Source organism: Saimiri boliviensis, chromosome 5 (assembly GCF_048565385.1).
Source record: "Saimiri boliviensis isolate mSaiBol1 chromosome 5, mSaiBol1.pri, whole genome shotgun sequence".
Lineage (NCBI taxonomy): Eukaryota > Metazoa > Chordata > Mammalia > Primates > Cebidae > Saimiri > Saimiri boliviensis.
The window spans coordinates 156,536,909-156,559,590 of NC_133453.1; positions in this window are offsets into that span (position 1 = coordinate 156,536,909).

Below are 22,682 nucleotides of genomic sequence, written 5' to 3' on the forward strand. Positions count from 1 at the left end.
GTGAGCTGGGCGCAGTGGCTCAAGCCTGTAATCCCAGCACTTTGGGAGGCCGAGGTGGGTGGATCACGAGGTTGAGAGATTGAGACCATCCTGGTCAACATGGTGAAACCCTGTCTCTACTAAAAATACAAAAAATTAGCTGGGCATGGTGGCACATGCCTGTAATCCCAGCTACTGAGGAGGCTGAGGCAGGAGAATTGCCTGAACCCAGGAGGCGGAGGTTGCGGTGAGCCGAGACAGCGCCATTGCACTCCAGCCTGGGTAACAAGAGCGAAACTCCATCTCAAAAAAAAAAAAAAAAAAAAAAAAGATGGTGGGATCTCTATGTCTCCTGTGTAGATACTATATGCCATGGTTTCCAGAGCCCTGGCTAGATGTTTGTTTGTTTGAGACAGGGTCTCCCTCTGTTGGCCAGGCTGATGCAATGGTGTGATCTCAGCTCACTGCAACCTCCACCTCCAACGTTCAAGCAATTCATGTGCCTCAGCCTCCCTAGTAGCTGGGATTACAGGCACTACCACACCCAGATAATTTTTTTGTATTTTTAGTAGAGATGTGGTTTCAGTACGTTGGGCAGGTGCTCTCAAGCTCCTGGCCTCAGGTGATCATCCTACCTTGGCTTCCCAAAGTACTGGGATCACAGGTATAGGTGATTCTGGCTAAGTACATTTAAATACTAAGTACATTTAAGTACTAAGCCCTGGCTAGGTACCATTAAGGTATAATGGCATATGGAGGCTGAGGTGGGAGGATCACTGGATGCCAGGAGATCAAGGCTAGTCTGAGTAACATACCAACCAGAGAGATCTTATCTTTACAAAAAAAAAAAATTATATTAACTGGGCATGTTGGTTATAGTGTGCACCTATAGTACTAACTACTTGGGAGGCTGAGGCAGGAGGATCCCTTGAGCCCAGCAGTTCAAGGTTTCAGTGAACTGTGATCATGCCACTGAATTCCAGCTCTGAGACAGAGCAAGACACTCTTTCTAAAAATAGTAAAAAATGTTTTATTTTCTTGAGACAGAGTCTGGCTACATCACACAGGCTGGAGTGCAGTGGTACAATCTCAGTTCACTGCAACCTCTGCCTCTTGGGTTCAAACAGTTCTCCAGTCTCGGCCCCCTGAGGAGCTGGGATTATAGGCGTGTGCCACTGGGTTTGGCTCATTTTTGTATTTTTAGTAGACACCAGGTTTCACCACGTCAGCCAGGCTGGCCTCCAACTCCTGACCTCAAATGATACACCCATCTTGGCCTCTCAAAGTGCTGAGATTACAGGTGTGAGCCACTGCGCCTGACCTTGTGAAAATGTTAGTGGCATTTTGATTATAATTGAATACTTTTTAAAAAATCAAATGCGCATACATATGATTGTTTTTGGCAGGACTAGGGGCCAGGACTTTTTTCTAATTCCTTCACCTTGTATTCTAGGGCCTTGCAAACATTAGGTGCTTAGCAAATGCAATAGAAGGCACTCAGACAGTGATTGATGTGTAGTGCATACTTGTCTTCATTAGGAAGAAAGAGACAGACAGGAAGAACAAGGGAAAATTCAGGGCAATTGATCAGGTCGACACCATCATTGCTAAAATCAGAGGAGACCAGGCTGTGTGTGGTTGCTCATGCCTGTAATTTCAGCACTTTAGGAGTCTGAGGCAGGTGGATCACTTGATGTCAGGAGTTCAAGACCAGCCTGGACAACATGGCAAAACCTCATCTCTACTGAAAATACAAAACTTAGCCAGGCATGGTGTGGCAGGCCCCTGTAATCCCAGCTACTAAGGAGGCTGAGGCAGGAGAATCAGTTGAACCCGGGAGGTGTAAGTTGCAGTTAGATGAGATTACACCACTGCACTCCAGCCTGAGGGACATTGCAAGACTCCACCAAAAAAAAAAAAAAAAAAAAAAAAAAAAAAAAAAAAATCAGAGAAGACCAAGATACCTGCAGATAATGCACTGTGTCACTTTCCCTGTGCATTTTTCCTGCCTCTTGGTAGACAGCTCCTAACATCACCATGAGATCCTGGTGAAGGAGGTGTGGATACTGGGGTTGCTACAGTTTATTGAACCATTTTTTCTCCCAGAGATGCTAATCTTCTGTCAGATTCCTTTGAGTGTTTTTCCGATCCCTGCTGCGGGCAGTTTACCCTCAGGGCACTTCTCCATGGAGCCACCAGCTGGCTCCATTGCTGCATAAGTGAAACTGACTCAAGATTAGAAAGTAGTGTTCCATTGTCTTTGAGCTGGGTGGGGTGGGTCAAACCTGTAATCCCAGTACTTAGGGAGGCTGAGATGGGTAGTTCACTTGAGGCCAGTAGTTCGAGACCAGCCTGGCAACATGGTGAAACCCTATATGGTGAAACCCTAATTTTTATACTAAAAATATAAAAAATAGCCAGGCATAATGATTCACGCCTATAATCCCAGCTACTCGGGAGGCTGAGACAGCATTGGTTGGGAAGCAGAGGTTGCAGTGAGCCAAGATCGGGACACTGCCCTTTAGCCTGGGTAACAAAGCGAGACTCCAGTTTTTTTAAAAAAAACAGTATTCCTAAGGACTGAGAGGGGAAACTGAGGCATGCAGACTGGAGTTGGGGTGGGGCTTGGGCTTGGCAAGAGAATGGGTTCAAGTAACATGTGAAGGACTCTCAGAAAGTCACAGCAACTTCAAAATCATTTATTCTACCTCCCACTTCCACATTTTCCAGATATAGAAACCAAAGCTGAGAGCGGGAGATAACTATCCCAAAAGCACCACGTCGGTGGGGAGCTGGGTTGCCAGAGAAAACACAGGACATCCAGTGAAGTGTGAGTTTTGGACTCTTCGTGTATGTCTCAAATAATGCACGAGACTTAAACTAAAACCTTATTTACTCTTTGTCTTCGAAGGTAACTGTGCATCTGTATGATGCTTTGCTAAGTCTGACAACCCTCATGAGGGTAAAATGAAGATTAGGGAAATAATTAAATGTAATAAGCAAACATGCAAAATAAAGACAACTCTGTTCCCATTGTACAGACAAGAGAATTGCACATTAGGGAGGTGGCTTGCCCCAAGGCCACACTCACAAGCGTCAGAGTCAGGATTTGAACCTGGTCCTGATTCCAGAGGTCCCAATTTCACTGTTGTGGCCAGGAACATCTCATAGTCCGCCATGTGCGTGCATGTTCTGTCTTGAATATAACCCTCTCCCCATCGTGTAAGTGGACCATTCCCCTCCCTGACATTGAAGAACCCCATATTCAGCAGGTGCCTCCTGACCCAGCAGACCCCCATGAGCCCAGATCCCTGAGACCTGGTGGCTGCCATTATGACATTCCCCGACTGCATCTTAGGACCCAAGTCTGACCCCCTGCAGGATCTGCAGCTGTGTTACAGGAAAGGGGACCCGATCCAGACCCCAAGGGAGGGTTCTTGAATCTCGTGCAAGAAACAACTCGGGGTGAGTACATAAAGTGAAAACACATTTTTTTTTTTTTTTTGTTTGGTTGGTGGTTTTTTTTTTGTTTGTTTGTTTTTCAGATGGAGTCTCACTCTGTTGCCCAGGCTAGATGGAGGGCAGTGGTGTGATCTTGGCTCACTACAACCTACTCCTCTGGGGTTCAAGTGATTTTTCTGCTTCAGTCTCCTAAGTAGCTGGGATCACAGGTGCTTGCCACCACACCTGGCTAATTTTTATATTTTTAGTAGAGATGGGGTTTCACCATGTTGGCCAGGCTGCTCTCAAACTCTTGACCTCAGGTGATCCGCCTCCCTCAGCCTCCCAAAGTGCTGGGGTTACAGGTGTGAGCCACAGAGCAAGTTTATGCTTTCCTAGACAAGCAAGTTTTTTAGGAAAGTAAAGATAGAATGGTTACTCCATAGAGCAGCCCAGAGGGCACTGGTGCCCATCTTTAGGGTTATTTCTTCATGACATGCTGAATGGGGGGGTAGATTATTCATGACTCCCCTTTTTTAGATCATACAGGGCAACTTTCTGATGTTGCCATGGCATTTATAAACTGTCAAGGCACTGGTGGCAATGTGGCAGCGAGGACGACCAGAGGTCACTCTCCTGGCCATCTTGGTTTTGATGGGTTTTGGATTGGCTTCTTTACTGCAGCCTGTTTTATCGACAATGTCTCTGTGACCTGTATCTTGTGCTGACCTCCTATGTCATCCTGTGACTTAGAATGCCTTCCCCGCCTGGGAACGCAGCCCAGTAGGTCTCAGCCTCCTTTTATCCATCTCCTATTCAAGATGCAGTTGCTGTGGTTCACACACCTCTGGCAGCTGGGCTCCTTGGGATCTCCTGACATTCTGTGCCCTCTGTGCCCTCCTCCCTCACTGCCATCGCTGTCTTCCTGAACCTCCTCCTTCTGAATTTCTTCATCACCAAGAAGAGGAATCGCTGTTAGGTTTGGCTTTTGGGAAAGGGATGGACCAGGCAGGCAGTAGGGAGGGAGACACAGGCCCTGGCATGGGCGATGGGGAGGGGAGAGCTGAGTGGGAGCCGGTGGGTCTGTCTTTGTTCTTGTCTCTGTGAGTTGCCCATTGTGCAGATCTGCCCCGCTCCTTCCCCATCGCAATGGATGGGGACTCCTCTCTCTAGTGTTCAGGCCCCGGGCCCTGGGTCAGATCAATGCCTTTTTCTCCTGCACTCCGTTAGTCAGAAGATGTGCTTGGCATCACCTTGAAAATGCATCCAGAAGCAAGGCCCTGGCTCACTCCCTACTTCTGTCCCAGCCTCTCTGCCCTTCCAGCCACAGGAGACCTGTGTGAGCTGAATCCATTGCACCCTCCTCTGCTCAGACCCACAGCGGCCCCATTTTTCTCGATCTGAGCCAAAGGCCCCAGAGTGGCCCACCAGGCTCACCCTGGGCTGCCTCATTGCCTCCAGCCTCACCTTCCACCAGTCTCCCTCCGTTTTCCACCTACCATTCTTCCCCATCCTCACACCTGCCTGATGTTCACACATCCCTCCAGGCATCTGCTTTAGCTGTTCCCTCCACCTGGACCACCCTCCTTCCAGAAGACCATTGTCCCCTCCAGCACCCCCTGCAGTCAGGGCTGCCTCCCTCACCACCATCCAGCAAGGACATGGCCCGCCCATCCCTCTCCTCCCAGCAGCTCCCTTCCTTGGCCTGTCCTGGGTTTGTTTTTGCTTTTCCCCAGCACTTCGCACTTCCTAAAGGGCCCTGCAGGAGGCTCCTGGCAGGGGCCGATGGCCTCGCTCTCCTTAGACTGGAAGCTCCACAGCAGCACGGGCCACTCCCTGTGGCAGACTCAGTATCTAGTTAGTGCTCCTCATGCAGAAGGTGCTGGATCAGTGTTTGAGAACTACAGAAGATAGGAGGGTGGAGAGAAGGGAGGGAGAGATGAAGGGAAGAAAGGAGGGAGGGGAGAAAGGAGAGGAGGGGAGGAGTGAAGAGGAGGGAGGCAAGGACACATAGGAAAGGGGAGGACAGATGGAGGGAAGGAAAGAGTTGAAGGAGGAAGAGAAGGAATGAGGGAGAGAAGGAAGAGAGGGGGGAGGGAGGAAAGGAAAAAAGGGAAGAAAGAAAGGGCGGGAGAGCAGAAGAAAGGAGTAGGGAAGAAAGGAAAGAAAGGCGGGAGAGAGGGAGGGAGGCAAGGGGCATGAAGGGAAGGAGTTTATTTCCTCTCTATGCCCAGCTGTCCCAATGTCCATCTGTCACTTGGACTGTTTCTCCAGCCTCCTGCGTGGCCTCCTTCAGGCATGGTGGCTCACACCTGTAATCCCAGCACTTTGGGAGGTGGAGGCAGGCGGATCACCTGAGATCAGGAGTTCAAAAGCAGCCTGGCCAACATGGCAAAATGCTATTTCTATTAAAAACTACAAAGATTATCTAAGCATGGTGGCAGGCACCTATCATCTCAGCTACTCCAGAATCTCAGGCAGGGGAACCGCTTGAACACAGGAGGCGGAGGTTGCAGTGAGCTGAGATTGCATCACTACACTCCAGCCTGGTAAGAGCAAGACTCCATCTCAAAAAATAAAAATTCTTCTCCAGGCAGCTGCCTTCTGATGATGCCCCCCTCACCCAGTGAAGCACAGGAGACCCCAAATTCCTGCCTGACCCGAAAGTGCCAAGTGACCCTTCCCACACACTCCTCTGGCCGCACTGTGTCCTCTGAGTCATGCTGTTCCCTGTCTCAAAGCCTCCCCTCCCTCTTCCCAGCCCCATCCTCTGCCTTCCTGGTGTCCACCTCCTGGTCATTTTATGTGTAGCTCAGGCTGTAATCCCAGCACTTTAGGAGGCCTAGGGCAGAGGATCACTTGAGCTCAAGAGCTTGAGGCCAGCCAGAGCAACATAGTGAGATCTCCCCCCTCCCCAAACCCCACCAAAAATGTGAAAGGAAGAAAAAAAGATGTAGCTCAGGCATTACTCACCTCCAGGTAGCCTTTCTGATAGTGCCATCCACAGGTGGGCTCAGGGGCAGCCTCTGTTCTCTGGGCATCAGAAGCTGCCTCCCTGGGGAAACGCTCCTGGGTCAGCTCCTGCAGGAGTCCAGACACAGGATAACGGTGGATGGATCAGGACTGAGGGTCAGAGATGCGGAGAGGCAGGCAGCTTTGGGACACACTTGGTGAGATCAGTGGGATTTTCTGCAGGGTGACTGTCAGGGTGCAGGGGATAATTCTGGACCAGCCGTGTCTTCATCTCTCTCTCCCCTCCAATCCCAGGAGAGCAAATGAGGCAGAAGGACTTGAGGGCCCGGCTCAGCAGCTCCATCCTCAGGAACTTGAGGACTATCAAGTTCCATGGCTGGTGAGGTCTGCTGTTCTGAGAGTTCCAGGCTTTTACCGATGTGGGGAGGAGGGTTCAGGTGCAGGTGGGCTGCAGAGGTAGAATCCAGGGTCTGAGTGGCCATATTGGCCAAGCTGGTCTTGAACTCCGAATGTTAAATGATTTGTCCGTCTCAGCCTACCAAAGTGCTGGGATTACAGGTGTGTGTCACCATGAACTGGCTAATTTGGGCATTTTCAGTAGAGAGGTGGTTTTGCTATGTCGTCCTTGCTGGTCTTGAACTCCTGGAGTCACATGATGCACCTGCATCAGCTTCCCCTTGTGCTGGGATTACAGGCATGAACCACCATGGCCATGCTTTCTTTTTTGAGACAGGATCTTATGCTGGCACCCAAGCTGGACTGAAGGTGTGTGCCACTATGAACTGGCTAATTTTTGTATTTCCAGTAGAGAGGTGGTTTTGCTTTGTCATCCTTGCTGGTCTTGAACTCCTGGAGTCACGCAATGCACCTGCCTCAGCTTCCCCTTGTGCTGGGATTACAGGCATCAACTGACGTGCCCAGCTAGTTTTTTTTTTTTTCTTTTTGAGGAATTACCGAACTATGTGAAACACAGGATGCACCGATTTTGTTCCCTGTACAGTATTTAAAGATTGTGGTTTCTCTCTCACCTTGCCAACACTTGTTAATTAACATTTGTTGGATTATATCCTTTCTAGTGTGTGTGCGGGAGTATGTCATAGTTTCAGTTTAGATGGCCATAGTCATGATAGTGATCATCTTTTTATGTGCTTGTTTTCCATTAACATGTATTTTTGGCAAAGCGTGTGTATGTCATTGTGTATGACATTGAGTATGTCATACAGTTAAGATGGCCCTAATGATAATGATATTACCCATCTCTTATGTGCCTGTTTTACATTTCAGTGTTTTATTGGCGGAGTGTGGGTTCAGCTGTTTCTCCATTTAGTAATTTGGTTGTTTTTGTTGTTGATTTATACAAATAACACATCGTGGCTAACAGACTGTTAGACATGTAATGCACAAATATTTTCTTCCTTTCTGTGGGTTGTGTTCCCCCTATCTTTTTTTTTTTTTTTTTTTTTTCATGAGATGGACAGAGTCTAGCTCTGTTTCCCTGGCTGGAGTGCAGTAGTGTGATCTCGGCTCATGGCAACCTCTACCTCCTGGTTTCAGATGATTCTCCTGCCTCAGCCTGCCAAGTAGCTGACATTACATACTCCCAGTACCATGCCCAGCCAATTTTCTGTATTTATTTATTGATTTTTGAGATGGTGTATTACTGTTGCTGTGTCACCCAGGCAGGAGTGCATTAGTGCAATATCGGCTCACTGCAACTTCCACCTCCAGGGTTCATGCGATTCTTCTCCCTGAGCCTTCTGACTAGCTGGGATTACAGACCTGTGCCACCACGCCCGGCAAATTTTTTTGTATTTTTTATAGAGATGTTGTTTCTCCACAATGGTCAGGCTGGTCTCAAACTCTCAACCTCAGTTGATTTGCTTGCCTCAACTCCCCATAGTGCTGGGATTACAGGCGTGAGCCACTGCACCTGCCACTCCTAGGTATTTTGGTTTTCTTTCTTTTTTATTTTGAGATAGGTCTTGCTCTGTCTGCCGGGCTGGAGTGCAGTGGCCTGACAACTACTCACTGGAACCTCTGCCTCCTGGGTTCAAGCAATTCTTGTGCCTCAGCCTCCCAAGTAACTGAGATTACAGGTACCGGGGTTTCACCATGTTGGGCAAGCTGGTATCGAACTCCTGACCTCAAGCGATCTTTCTGTGAAAATAACACAGCTTGGGGTGTATTTGTATTACTTTCCGAGATACAGCTAAGGGTCGCATTTGTATTTTTGAAAATAACACTGCTTGGGGGTGTATTTGTATTATTTTCCGAGATATAGCTTAGGGTTGTATTTGTATTTTTGAAAATAACACAGCTTGGGTATGTATTTGTATTATTTTCCGAGATACAGCTAAGGGTTGTATTTGTATTTTGAAATTAACACAGCTTGGGGGTGTATTTGTCTTATTTTCTGAATTACGGCTAAGTTCTGTATTTTTGTATTTTTGAAAATAACACAGCTTGGGGGTGTATTTGTATTATTTTCAAAGATACAGCTAAGGGTTGTGTTTGTATTTTTGAAAATAACACAGCTTGGGAGTGTATGTGTATTACTTTCCAAGATACAGCTAAGGTTTGTATTTGTATTTTTGACAATAACACAGCTTTGGGGTGTATTTGTATTATTTTCCAAGATACAGCTAAGGGTTGTATTTGTATTTTTGAAAATAACACAGCTTGGGGGTGTATTTGTATTACTTTCCAAGATACAGCTAAGGGTGTATTTGTATTTTTGAAAATAACACCGCTTGGGGTTGTATTTGTATTACTTTCGGAGATACAGATAAGTGTTGTTTTTGTATTTTTTTAAATAACAGCGCTTGGGGGTGTATTTGTATTATTTTCCTGATACAGCTAAGGGTTGTACTTGTATTTTTGAAAATAACACCGCTTGGGGGTGTATTTGTATTATTTTCTGCGATACAGCTAAGGGTTGTACTTGTATTTTTGAAAATAACACCGCTTGGGGGTGTATTTGTATTATTTTCCGAGATACAGCTAAGGGTTTTATTTGTATTTTTGACAATAACACGGCTTAGGGGTGTATTTGTATTATTTTCCGAGATACAGCTAAAGGTTGTATTTGTATTTTTGAAAATCACACGGCTTGTGGGTGTATTTGTAATATTTTCCGAGATACAGCTAAGGGTTGTATTTCTATTTTTGAAAATAACACAGCTTGGGGGTGTATTTGTATTATATTCGGAGATACAGCTAAGGGTTTTATTTTTATTTTTGAAAATAACACAACTTTTGGGTGTATTTGTATTATTTTCAAAGATACAGCTATGGATTTTATTTGTATTTTTGAAAATAACACAGCTTGGGGGTGTATTTGTATTATTTTCCGACATACAGCTAAGGGTTGAATTTGTTTTTTTTTTTAAATAACACAGCTTGGGAGTGTATTTGTATTATTTTCTGACATACGGCTAAGGATTGTAATTGTATTTTTGAAAATAACACAGCTTGTGGGTGTATTTGTATTATTTTCCAAGATACAGCTAAGGGTTCTATTTCTATTTTTGAAAATAACACAGCTTCGGGTTGTATTTGTATTATTTTCCAAGATACAGCTAAGGGTTGTATTTGTATTTTTGAAAATTACACAGCTTGGTGGTGTATTTGTATTATTTTCTGAGATACAGCTAAGGGTTGTATTTGTATTTTTGAAAATAAAACAGCTTGGGGGTCTCTTTGTATTATTTTCCGAGATACAGCTAAGGGTTGTATTTTTATTTTTGAAAATAACACAGCTTGGGGGTGTCTTTGTATTATTTTCAAAGATAGAGCTAACGGTTGTATTTTTATTTTTGAAAATAACACAGCTTTGGGGTGTATCTGTATTATTTTCCGAGATACAGTTAAGGGTTGTATTTGTATTTTTGAAAATATCACAGCTTGTTTGTGTATTTGTATTATTTTCCAAGATACAGCTAAGGGTTGTATTTGTATTTTTGAAAATAACACAGCTTGGGAGTGTATTTGTATTACTTTCCAAGATACTGCTAAGGGTTGTATTTGTGTTTTTGAAAATAACAGAGCTTGGGGTTGTATTTGTATTATTTTCCAAGATATATCTAAAGGTTGTATTTGTATTTTTGAAAATCACACAGCTTGGGGGTGTATTTGTATTATTTTCCGAGATACTGCTAAGGGTTGTATATCTATTTTTGAAAATAACACAGCTTGGGGGTGTATTTGTATTATTTTCTGAGATACAGCTAAGGGTTGAATTTGTTTTTTTGAAAATAACACAGCTTGGGGGTTTATTTGTATTATATTCTGACATACGGCTAAGGGTTGTGATTGTATTTTTGACAATAACACAGCTTGGGGGTGTATTTGTTTTATTTTCCGAGATACAGCTAAGGGTTGTGTTTGTATTTTTGAAAATAACACAGCTTCGGGTTGTATTTGTATTATTTTCCAAGATACAGCTAAGGGTTGTATTTGTATTTTAGAAAATTACACAGCTTGGTGGTGTATTTGTATTATTTTCCGAGATACAGCTAAGGGTTGTTTGTATTTTTGAAAATAACACAGCTTGGGGGCGTATTTGTATTATTTTCCGAGATACAGCTAAGGATTGTATTTGTATTTTTGAAAATAACACAGCTTGGGGGTGTATTTGTATTATTTTCCAAGATAGAGCTAAGGGTTGTATTTCTTTTTTGACAATAACACAGCATGGGGGTGTATTTGTATTATTTTCAAAGATACAGCTAAGGGTTTTATGTGTATTTTTGACAATAACACAGGTTGGGGGTGTATTTGTATTAATTTCAAAGTTACAGCTAAGTGTTGTATTTGTATTTTTGACAATAACAAAGCCGGGGGTGTATTTGTATTATTTTCCAAGATACAGCTAAAAGTTGTATTTGTATTTTTGACAATAACACAGCGTGTGGGTGTATTTTTATTATTTTCCAAGATACAGCTAAGGATTGTATTTGTATTTTTGACAATAACTCAGCTAGGGGGTGTATTTGTATTATTTTCCAAAATACAGCTAAGGGTTGTATTTGAATTTTTCATAATAAAACATCTTGGGGCTGTATTTGTATTATTTTCCAAGATACAGCTAGGGGTTGTATTTGTATTTTTGAAAATAACACTGCTTGGTGGTGTATTTGTAGTATTTTCCGAGTTACAGCTAAGGGTTGTATACGTATTTTTGACCATAAAACAGCTTGTTTGTGTATTTGTATTAATTTGCGAGATAAAGCTAAGGGTTTTATCTGTAGTTTTGAAAATAACACAGCTTGGGGGTGTCTTTGTATTATTTTCCGAGATACAGCTTAGGGTTGTATCTGAATTTTTGACAATAACACAGCTTGGGTCTGTATTTGTATTATTTTCCGAGATACAGCTAAGGGTTGTATTTGTATTTTTGATAATAACACAGCTTGTGGGAGTATTTGTATTATTTTCCAAGATACAGCTAAGGGTTGTATTTGTATTTTTGAAAATAACATAGATTGCGGGTTTATTTGAATTATTTTCCGAGATACAGCTAAGGGTTGTATTTTTATTTTTGAAAATAACACAGCAAGTGGGTGTATTTGTATTATTTTCAAAGATACAGCTAAGGGTTGTATTTGTATTTTCGAAAATAACACAGCTTGGGGGTGTATTTGTATTATTTTCCAAGACACAGCTAAGGGTTGTATTTGTATTTTTGAAAATAACATAGCTTGGGAGTGTATTTGTATTACTTTCCAAGATACAGCTAAGGATTGTATTTGTATTTTTGACAATAACAAAGCTTGGGGTTGTATTTGTATTATTTTCCAATATAAGGCTAAGGATTGTATTTGTATTTTTGAAAATAACACAGCATGGGGGTGTATTTGTATTATTTTTCGAGATACAGCTAAGGTTTGTATTTGTATTTTTGAGAAATAACACAGCTTGGGGGTGTATTTGTATTATTTTCCTAGATACACCTAAGAGTTGTATTTGTATTTTTGAAAATAACATAGCATGGGTGTGTATTTGTATTATTTTTCGAGATACAGCTAAGGGTTGTATTTGTATTTTGAAAATAACACAGCTTGTGTGTGTATTTGTATTATTTTCTGAATTACGGATAAGGGCTGTATTTTCGTATTTTTGAAAATAACACCGCTTGGGGTTGAATTTGTATTATTTTCCAAGATAAAGCTAAGGGTTGTATTTGTATTTTTGAAACTAACAGCGCTTGGGGGTGTATTTGTATTATTTTCCTAGATACAACTAAGGGCTGTGTTTGTATTTTTGAAAATAACACAGCTTGGGGGTGTATTTGTATTATTTTCCGAGATACAGCTAAGGGTTGTATTGTTCTTTTTTAAAATAACACAGCCTGTGGGTGTATTTGTATTATTTTCCAAGATACAGCTAATGGTTGTATTTTTTTTTTTTTCAAAAAAACACAGCTTGGGGGTGTATTTGAATTATTTTACAAGATACAGCTAGGGGTTGTATTTTTATTTTTGACAATAAGAAAGCCGGTGGTGTATTTGAATTATTTTCCAAGATACAGCTAAGTGTTGTATTTGTATTTTTGCAAATAACACTGCTTGGGGGTGTATTTGTATTATTTTCCATGATACAGCTAAGGGTTGTATTTGCTTTTTTGAAAATAACACAGCTTGGGGCTGTATTTATATTATTTTCCAAGACAAAGCTATGGGTTCTATTTGTATTTTTGAAAATAACACAGCTTGGGGTTGTATTTGTATTATTTTGCCAGATACAGCTATGGGTTGTATTTGTATTTTTGAAAATAACACAGCTTGGAGGTGTATTTGTATTATTTTCCGAGATACAGCTAAGGGTTTTATTTGTCTTTTTGAAAATAACACAGCTTGGGTGTGTATTTGTATTATATTCCAAGATACAGCTAAGGGTTGTATTTGTGTTTTTGAAAATAACACAGCTTGGGGGTGTGTTTGTATTATTTTCCAAGATACAGCTAAGGGTTGTGTTTTCTTCTTTGAAAATAACACAGCTTGTGGCTGTATTTGTATTATTTTCCAAGATACAGCTAAGGGTTGTATTTGTTTTTTGAAAATAGCACAGCTTGGGGGTGTATTTGTATTATTTTCCGAGATAAAGCTAAGGGTTGTATTTGTATTTTTGAAAATAACACAGCTTGGGAGAGTATTGGTATTTTTTTCCGAGATACAGCTAAGGATTGTATTTGTATTTTTGAAAATAACACAGCTTGGGGGTGTATTTGTATTATTTTCTGAGAAACAGCTAGGTGTTGTATTTGTATTTTTGAAAATAACACAGCTTGGGGGTGTATTGATATTATTTTCCAAGACAAAGCTATGGGTTCTATTTGTATTTTTCAAAATAACACAGCTTGGTGTTGTATTTGTATTATTTTGCCAGATACAGCTATGGGTTGTATTTGTATTTTTGAAAATAGCACAGCTTGGGGGTGTATTTGTATTATTTTCCGAGATACAGCTAAGGGTTTTATTTGTCTTTTTGAAAATAACACAGCTTGGGGGTGTATTTGTATTATATTCCAAGATACAGCTAAGGGTTGTATTTGTGTTTTTGAAAATAACATAGCTTGGGGGTGTATTTGTATTATTTTCCAAGATACAGCTTAGGGTTGTATTTGTATTTTTGAAAAAAGTACAGCTTGGGAGACTATTTGTATTTTTTTCCGAGATACAGCTAAGGGTTGTATTTGTATTTTTGAAAATAACACGTTTTGGGGGTGTATTTGTATTATTTTCTGAGATACAGCTAAGGGTTGTAATTTTTTTTTGAAAATAACACAGCTTGGTGGTGTATTTATATTATTTTCCAAGACAAAGCTATGGGTTCTATTTGTATTTTTGAAAATAACACAGCTTGAAGGTGTATTTGTATTATTTTACAGATACAGCTAAGGGTTGTATTTGTATTTTTGACAATACCAAATCCTGTGGGTGTATTTGTATTATTTTCCAAGGTATAGCTAATGTTTGTATTTGTATTGTTGAAAATAACACAGCTTGAGGTGTATTTGTATTATTTTCCAAGATACATCTTTGGGTGTATTTGTATTTTTGACGCTAAGACAGCTTGGCGGTGTGTTTGTATTATTTTCCAAGATACAGCTAAGGGTTGTATTTGTATTTTTGACAATAACACAGCTTGGAGGTGTATTTTTATTATTTTCAAAGACACAGCTAAGTGTTGTATTTTTAGTTTTGAAAATAACACAGCTTTGGGGTGTATTTGTATTATTTTCCAAGATACAGCTAAGGCTTGTATTTGTGTTTTTGAAAACAATACAGCTTGGGTGTGCATTTGCATTATTTTCCAAGATACACCTAAGGGTTGTATTTGTATTTTTGAAAATAACACATTTTGTGGGTGTATTTGTATTATTTTACACGATACAGCTAAGGGTTTTATTTGTGTTTTTGAAAATTACACAGCTTGGTGTTGTATTTGTATTGTTTTGCAAGATAAAGCTTAGGGTTATATTTGTATTTTTGAAAATAACACAGCTTGGGGGTGTATTTGTATTATTTTCGAAGATACAGCTAAGGGTTATATTTGTATTTTTGAAAATAACACAGCTTGGGGTTGTATTTGTATTATTTTCAGAGATACAGCTAAGGGTTTTATTTGTCTTTTATAAAATAACACAGCTTTGGGGTGTATTTGTATTATTTTCCAAGATGCAGCTAAGGGTTGTATTTGTATTTTTGAAAATAACACAGCTTGAAGGTGTATTTGTATTGTTTTACAAATACAGCTAAGGGTTGTATTTGTATTTTTGACAATAACAAACCCTGTGGGGGTATTTGTATTATTTTCCAAGGTATAGGTAAGGTTTGTATTTGTATTTTTGAAAATAACACAGCTTGTGGTGTATTTGTATTATTTTCCAAGATACATCTTTTCGTTGTATTTGTATTTTTTACACTAACACAGCTTGGGGGTGTATTTGTATTATTTTCCAAGATACAGCTAAGGGTTTTATTTTTAGTTTTGAAAATAACACAGCTTTGGGGTGTATTTGTATTATTTTCGAAGATACAGCTAAAGCTTGTATGTGTGTTTTTGAAAATAACACAGCTTGGGTGTGCATTTGCATTATTTTCCAAATTACAGCTAAGGGTTGTATTTGTGTTTTTGAATATAACACCGCTTGAGGGTGTATTTGTATTATTTTCCATGATACAGCTAAGGGTTGTATTTGTATTTTTGAAAATAACAGAGCTTGTGGTGTATTTGTATTATTTTCCAAGATACAGCTAATGGTTGTATTTGTATTTTAGAAAATAACGTATCTTGGGGGTGTATTTGTATCATTTCCCAAGATACAACTAAGGTATGTATTTGTATTTTTGACAATAAAAAAGCTTGGGGGTGTATTTGTATTATTTTCAAAGACACAAGTAAGGATGGTATTTGTAGTTTTGAAAATAACACAGATTGGGGGTGTATTTGTATTATTTTCCAAGATACAGCTAAGGGTTGTATTTGCTTTTTTGGAAATAACACAGCTTGGGGGTTTATTTGCATTATTTTCCAAGATACAGCTAAGAGTTGTATTTGTATTTTTGAAAATAACACAGCTTGCGGGTGTATTTGTATTATTTTTTGAGATAAAGATAAGGGTTGTATTTGTATTTTTGAAAATAACACAGCTTGGGGGTGTATTTGTATTATTTTCCAAGATACAGCTAAGGCTTCTATTTGTGTTTTTGAAAATAACACAGCTTGGGTGTGTATTTGCATTATTTTCCAAGATACAGCTAAGTGTTGTATTTGTATTTTTGAAATTAACACAGCTCGGGTTTGGATTTGTATTATACTCCAAGATACAGCTAAGGGTTGTATTTGTGTTTTTGAAAATAACACAGCTTGGGCGTGTATTTGTATCATTTTCCAAGATACAGCTAAGGGTTGTATTTGCATTTTTGAAAATATCACAGATTGGGGGTGTATTTGTATTATATTCCAAGATACAGCTAAGTGTTGTATTTGTATTTTTGAAAATAACACATCTTGGGGTTGTATTTACTTTCTTACTAAAAGAATGCTCAAATCAAGGGGACACAGCTCACTCATTTTGACTTCATGAGCTATGGCAGGTAGAGACAACTTTTTGAAAATACACAGCTAAAACTGTCCGTGCTTTGAATGCTAGACATGTTTTTCAGAATACACAGCTAAAACGGTCCCCGTTTTCAGTGCTAAAGCACTTAAAGTGGGGACCGTTTTTGCTGTGTATTTTGAAAAATTTGTGTGCTCTTCAAAGAGAAAGTTACTTTTGCTGTGTCTTTGGTTTTGAGGGGAAATGGGAGTCCTCTTCTGTCAGCAGGGACGACACCTGAGTCCTTTGCAGTCCTCTTGTCTGCCTCTGAGGGTGAAATGAGAGTGGTCCCTGTCATCATGAGCCATGTCTGAAAGAATTATTCACATTCCCTACGAGAATAGACGGGTGAAATAGCAAAAGGTGTGTCTTCCTTTGGAGCATGGACGGGTTCAAAGCCCAACTCATACCACTAAGTATTTTGCTGAACACGAGCATTTGTGTGTGCGGCCTGTGTTTGGGTGTATTTTGTGTCATGTGTGTATGTGTGTGTGTGTGTGGGTCTGTGTGTGTGTGTCTGTATTTCTGTCTCCATTCCTGAGCAGCAAATCTTTTTTCCTCTTTTAGCATGTTACTCACAACTGTGGATGAAGCCCAGCACTCCTGAAAACACAATCCATGTATGGTTGAAGGAAATTTTTTTGGTGATGAGTGAGAGGTTGTTGACTGAAACCAGCTCATTTCCCATTGACCACTGAGGTCACATCTCTCAGGTGAGAAGCAAAGTGAGAATTTGAACCAGGCACATTCTCCTTAGAGACAATGGGCCAAAGACAGGTCCGATGGAATGGAATGTCTTTTCATGTTGACATCCATCACGTCAAGCCCTCGTTAAGCCATTGAAGTGTCACATTGGGCCTGGGGGAGGCGGTGCACGCTGTGAAATTACACGTCCGAAGATTTGGATTTGATTTCCAGCCCTCTGCCAGTCAGTCTGCCAGGCACTTTCATGTGACAAGCCGTAGGCGAGTCCCTTTCTGTCTCTGATTCCCGATTCCCTCACAGGGATTTATGTGGGCCTTAACGCCCACTGGGAAAAGATCCCTCTGCCAGCTCAGTGCCTGCTTTCTTGGTTTGACTTGTCAATCGGGACTTGAATACACCTTTGGTTTTGGATCTACCCTATTACCTCTCCTAGAAATTAACACACAAAACTGACAGCTGATTGACAAGATGAGAAGCAGTTTTCCAAAATTCAAATTGAACTTAATCCTTTCTTCCTAAAAGAATGCTCAACTCAAGGGGACACAGCTCACTCGTTTTGACTTCATGAGCTATGGCAGGTAGAGACAACTTTTTGAAAATACACAGCTAAAACTGTCCGTGTTTGAATGCTAGACATGTTTTTCAGAATACACAGCTAAAACGGTCCCCGCTTTAAGTGCTAAACCACTTAAAGCGGGGACCGTTTTAGCTGTGTATTTTGAAAAAGTTGTGTGCTCTTCAAAGAGAAAGCTACTTTTGCTGTGTCTTTGGGTTCGAGGGGAAATGGGAGTCCTCTTCAGTCAGCAGGGACGACACCTGAGTACTTTGCAGTCCTCCTGTCTGCCTCTGTGGGTGAAATGAGAGTGGTCCCTGTCATCATGAGCCATGTCTGAAAGAATTATTCACATTCCCTACGAGAATAGACGGGTGAAATTGCAAAAGGTGTGTCTTCCTTTGGAGCATGGACGGGTTCTAAGCCCATCTCATACCACTAAGTATTTTGCTGAACACGAGCAGTTGTGTGTGCGGCCTGTGTTTGGGTGATTTTTGTATAGTGTGTGTGTGTGTGTGTGTGTGTGTGTGTGTGTCTGTGTGTGTGTGTCTGTATTTCTGTCTCCATTCCTGAGCAGCAAATCTTTTTTCCTCTTTTAGCATGTTACTCACAACTGTGGATGAAGCCCAGCACTCCTGAAAACACAATCCATGTATGGTTGAAGGAAATTTTCTTGGGGATGAGTGAGAGGTTGGTGACTGAAACCAGCTCATTTCCCATTGACCACTGAGGTCACATCTCTCAGGTGAGAAGCAAAGTGAGAATTTGAACCAGGCACATTCTCCTTAGTGACAATGGGCCAAAGACAGGTCCGATGGAATCGAATGTCTTTTCATGTTGACTTCCATCCCGTCAAGCCCTCGTTAAGCCATTGAAGTTTCACATTGGGCCTGGGGGAGGCGGTGCACCCTGTGAAATTACACGTCCGAAGTTTTGGATTTGATTTCCAGCCCTCTGCCAGTCAGTCTGCCAGGCACTTTCATGTGACAAGCCTTAGGCGAGTCCCTTTCTGTCTCTGATTCCCGATTCCTTCACAGGGATTTATGTGGGCCTTAACGCCCACTGGGAAAAGATCCCTCTGCCAGCTCAGTGCCTGCTTTCTTGGTTTGACTTGTCAACCTGGACTTGAATACACCTTTGGTTTTGGATTGACTCTATTACCTCTCCTAGAAATTAACACACAAAACTGACAGCTGATTGACAAGATGAGAAGCAGTTTTCCAAAATTCAAATTGAACTTAATCCTTTCTTACTAAAAGAATGCTCAAATCAAGGGGACACAGCTCACTCGTTTTGACTTCATGAGCTATGGCAGGTAGAGACAACTTTTTGAAAATACACAGCTAAAACTGTCCGTGCTTTGAATGCTAGACATGTTTTTCAGAATACACAGCTAAAACGGTCCCCGCTTTAAGTGCTAAACCACTTAAAGCGGGGACCGTTTTAGCTGTGTATTTTGAAAAATTTGTGTGCTCTTCAAAGAGAAAGCTACTTTTGCTGTGTCTTTGGGTTCGAGGGGAAATGTGAGTCCTCTTCAGTCAGCAGGGACGACACCTGAGTCCTTTGCAGTTTTCTTGTCTGCCTCTGACGGTGAAATGAGAGTGGTCCCTGTCATCATGAGCCATGTCTGAAAGAATTATTCACATTCCCAACGAGAATAGACGGGTGAAATAGCAAAAGGTGTGTCTTCCTTTGGAGCATGGACGGGTTCAAAGCCCACCTCATACCACTAAGTATTTTGCTGAACACGAGCAGTTGTGTGTGCGGCCTGTGTTTGGGTGATTTTTGTGTCGTGTGTGTGTGTGTGTGTGTGTGTGTGTCTGTGTGTGTGTGTCTGTATTTCTGCCTCCATTCCTGAGCAGCAAATCTTTTTTCCTCTTTTAGCATGTTACTCACAACTGTGGATGAAGCCCAGCACTCCTGAAAACACAATCCATGTATGGTTGAAGGAAATTTTCTTGGTGATGAGTGAGAGGTTGGTGACTGAAACCAGCTCATTTCCCATTGACCACTGAGGTCACATCTCTCAGGTGAGAAGCAAAGTGAGAATTTGAACCAGGCACCTTCTCCTTAGAGACAATGGGCCAAAGACAGGTCCGATGGAATCGAATGTCTTTTCATGTTGACATCCATCCCGTCAAGCCCTCGTTAAGCCATTGAAGTTCACATTGGGCCTGGGGGAGGCGGTGCACCTGTGAAATTACACGTCCGAAGATTTGGATTTGATTTCCAGCCCTCTGCCAGTCAGTCTGCCAGGCACTTTCATGTGACAAGCCTTAGGCGAGTCCCTTTCTGTCTCTGATTCCCGATTCCTTCACAGGGATTTATGTGGGCCTTAACGCCCACTGGGAAAATATCCCTCTGCGAGCTCAGTGCCTGCTTTCTTGGTTTGACTTGTCAATCTGGACTTGAATACACATTTCTATTTGGATTGACTCTATTACCTCTCCTAGAAGTTAACACACAAAACTGACAGCTGATTGACAAGATGAGAAGCAGTTTTCCAAAATTCAAATTGAACTTAATCCTTTCTTACTAAAAGAATGCTCAAATCAAGGGGACACAGCTCACTCGTTTTGACTTCATGAGCTATGGCAGGTAGAGACAACTTTTTGAAAATACACAGCTAAAACTGTCCGTGCTTTGAATGCTAGACATGTTTTTCTGAATACACAGCTAAAACGGTCCCCGCTTTAAGTGCTAAAGCACTTAAAGCGGGGACCGTTTTAGCTGTGTATTTTGAAAAAGTTGTGTGCTCTTCAAAGAGAAAGCTACTTTTGCTGTGTCTTTGGGTTCGAGGGGAAATGGGAGTCCTCTTCAGTCAGCAGGGACGACACCTGAGTCCTTTGCAGTCCTCTTGTCTGCCTCTGAGGGTGAAATGAGAGTGGTCCCTGTCATCATGAGCCATGTCTGAAAGAATTATTCACATTCCCTACGAGAATAGACGGGTGAAATAGCAAAAGTTGTGTCTTCCTTTGGAGCATGGACAGGTTCAAAGCCCACCTCATACCACTAAGTATTTTGCTGAACACGAGCAGTTGTGTGTGCGGCCTGTGTTTGGGTGATTTTTGTGTCGTGTGTGTGTGTGTGTGTGTGTGTGTGTGTGTGTGTCTGTGTGTGTGTGTGTCTGTATTTCTGTCTCCATTCCTGAGCAGCAAATCTTTTTTCCTCTTTTAGCATGTTACTCACAACTGTGGATGAAGCCCAGCACTCCTGAAAACACAATCCATGTATGGTTGAAGGAAATTTTCTTGGTGATGAGTGAGAGGTTGGTGACTGAAACCAGCTCATTTCCCATTGACCACTGAGGTCACATCTCTCAGGTGAGAAGCAAAGTGAGAATTTGAACCAGGCACATTCTCCTTAGAGACAATGGGCCAAAGACAGGTCCGATGGAATCGAATGTCTTTTCATGTTGACATCCATCCCGTCAAGCCCTCGTAAAGCCATTGAAGTGTCACATTGGGACTGGGGGAGGCGGTGCACCCTGTGAAATTACACGTCCGAAGATTTGGATTTGATTTCCAGCCCTCTGCCAGTCAGTCTGTCAGGCACTTTCATTTGACAAGCCTTAGGCGAGTCCCTTTCTGTCTCTGATTCCCGATTCCTTCACAGGGATTTATGTGGGCCTTAACGCCCACTGGGAAAAGATCCCTCTGCCAGCTCAGTGCCTGCTTTCTTGGTTTGACTTGTCAATCTGGACTTGAATACACCTTTGGTTTTGGATTGACTCTATTACCTCTCCTAGAAATTAACAGACAAAACTGACAGCTGATTGACAAGATGAGAAGCAGTTTTCCAAAATTCAAATTGAACTTAATCCTTTCTTACTAAAAGAATGCTCAAATCAAGGGGACACAGCTCACTCGTTTTGACTTCATGAGCTATGGCAGGTAGAGACAACTTTTTGAAAATACACAGCTAAAACTGTCCGTGCTTTGAATGCTAGACATGCTTTTCAGTTTTAAGTACTTTAGCACTTAAAGCGGGACCGTTTTAGCTGTGTATTTTGAAAAAGTTGTGTGCTCTTCAAAGAGAAAGCTACTTTTGCTATGTCTTTGGGTTCGAGGGGAAATGGGAGTCCTCTTCAGTCAGCAGGGACGACACCTGAGTCCTTTGCAGTCTTCTTGTCTGCCTCTGAGGGTGAAATGAGAGTGGTCCCTGTCATCATGAGCCATGTCTGAAAGAATTATTCACATTCCCTACGAGAATAGACGGGTGAAATAGCAAAAGGTGTGTCTTCCTTTGGAGCATGGACGGGTTCAAAGCCCACCTCGTACCACTAAGTATTTTGCTGAACACGAGAAGTTGTGTGTGCAGCCTGTGTTTGGGTGATTTTTGTGTCATGTGTGTGTGTGTGTGTGTCTGTGTGTGTGTGTCTGTATTTCTGTCTCCATTCCTGAGCAGCAAATCTTTTTTCCTCTTTTGCATGTTACTGACAACTGTGGATGAAGCCCAGCACTCCTGAAAACACAATCCATGTATGGTTGAAGGAAATTTTCTTGGTGATGAGTGAGAGGTTGGTGACTGAAACCAGCTCATTTCCCATTGACCACTGAGGTCACATCTCTCAGGTGAGAAGCAAAGTGAGAATTTGAACCAGGCACATTCTCCTTAGAGACAATGGGCCAAAGACAGGTCCGATGGAATCGAATGTGTTTTCATGTTGACATCCATCCCGTCAAGCACTCGTTAAGCCATTGAAGTGTCACATTGGGCCTGGTGGAGGCGGTGCACCCTGTGAAATTACACGTCCGAAGATTTGGATTTGATTTCCAGCCCTCTGCCAGTCAGTCTGCCAGGCACTTTCATGTGACAAGCCTTAGGCGAATCCCTTTCTGTCTCTGATTCCCGATTCCTTCCCAGGGATTTATGTGGGCCTTAACGACCACTGGGAAAAGATCCCTCTGCCAGCTCAGTGCCTGCTTT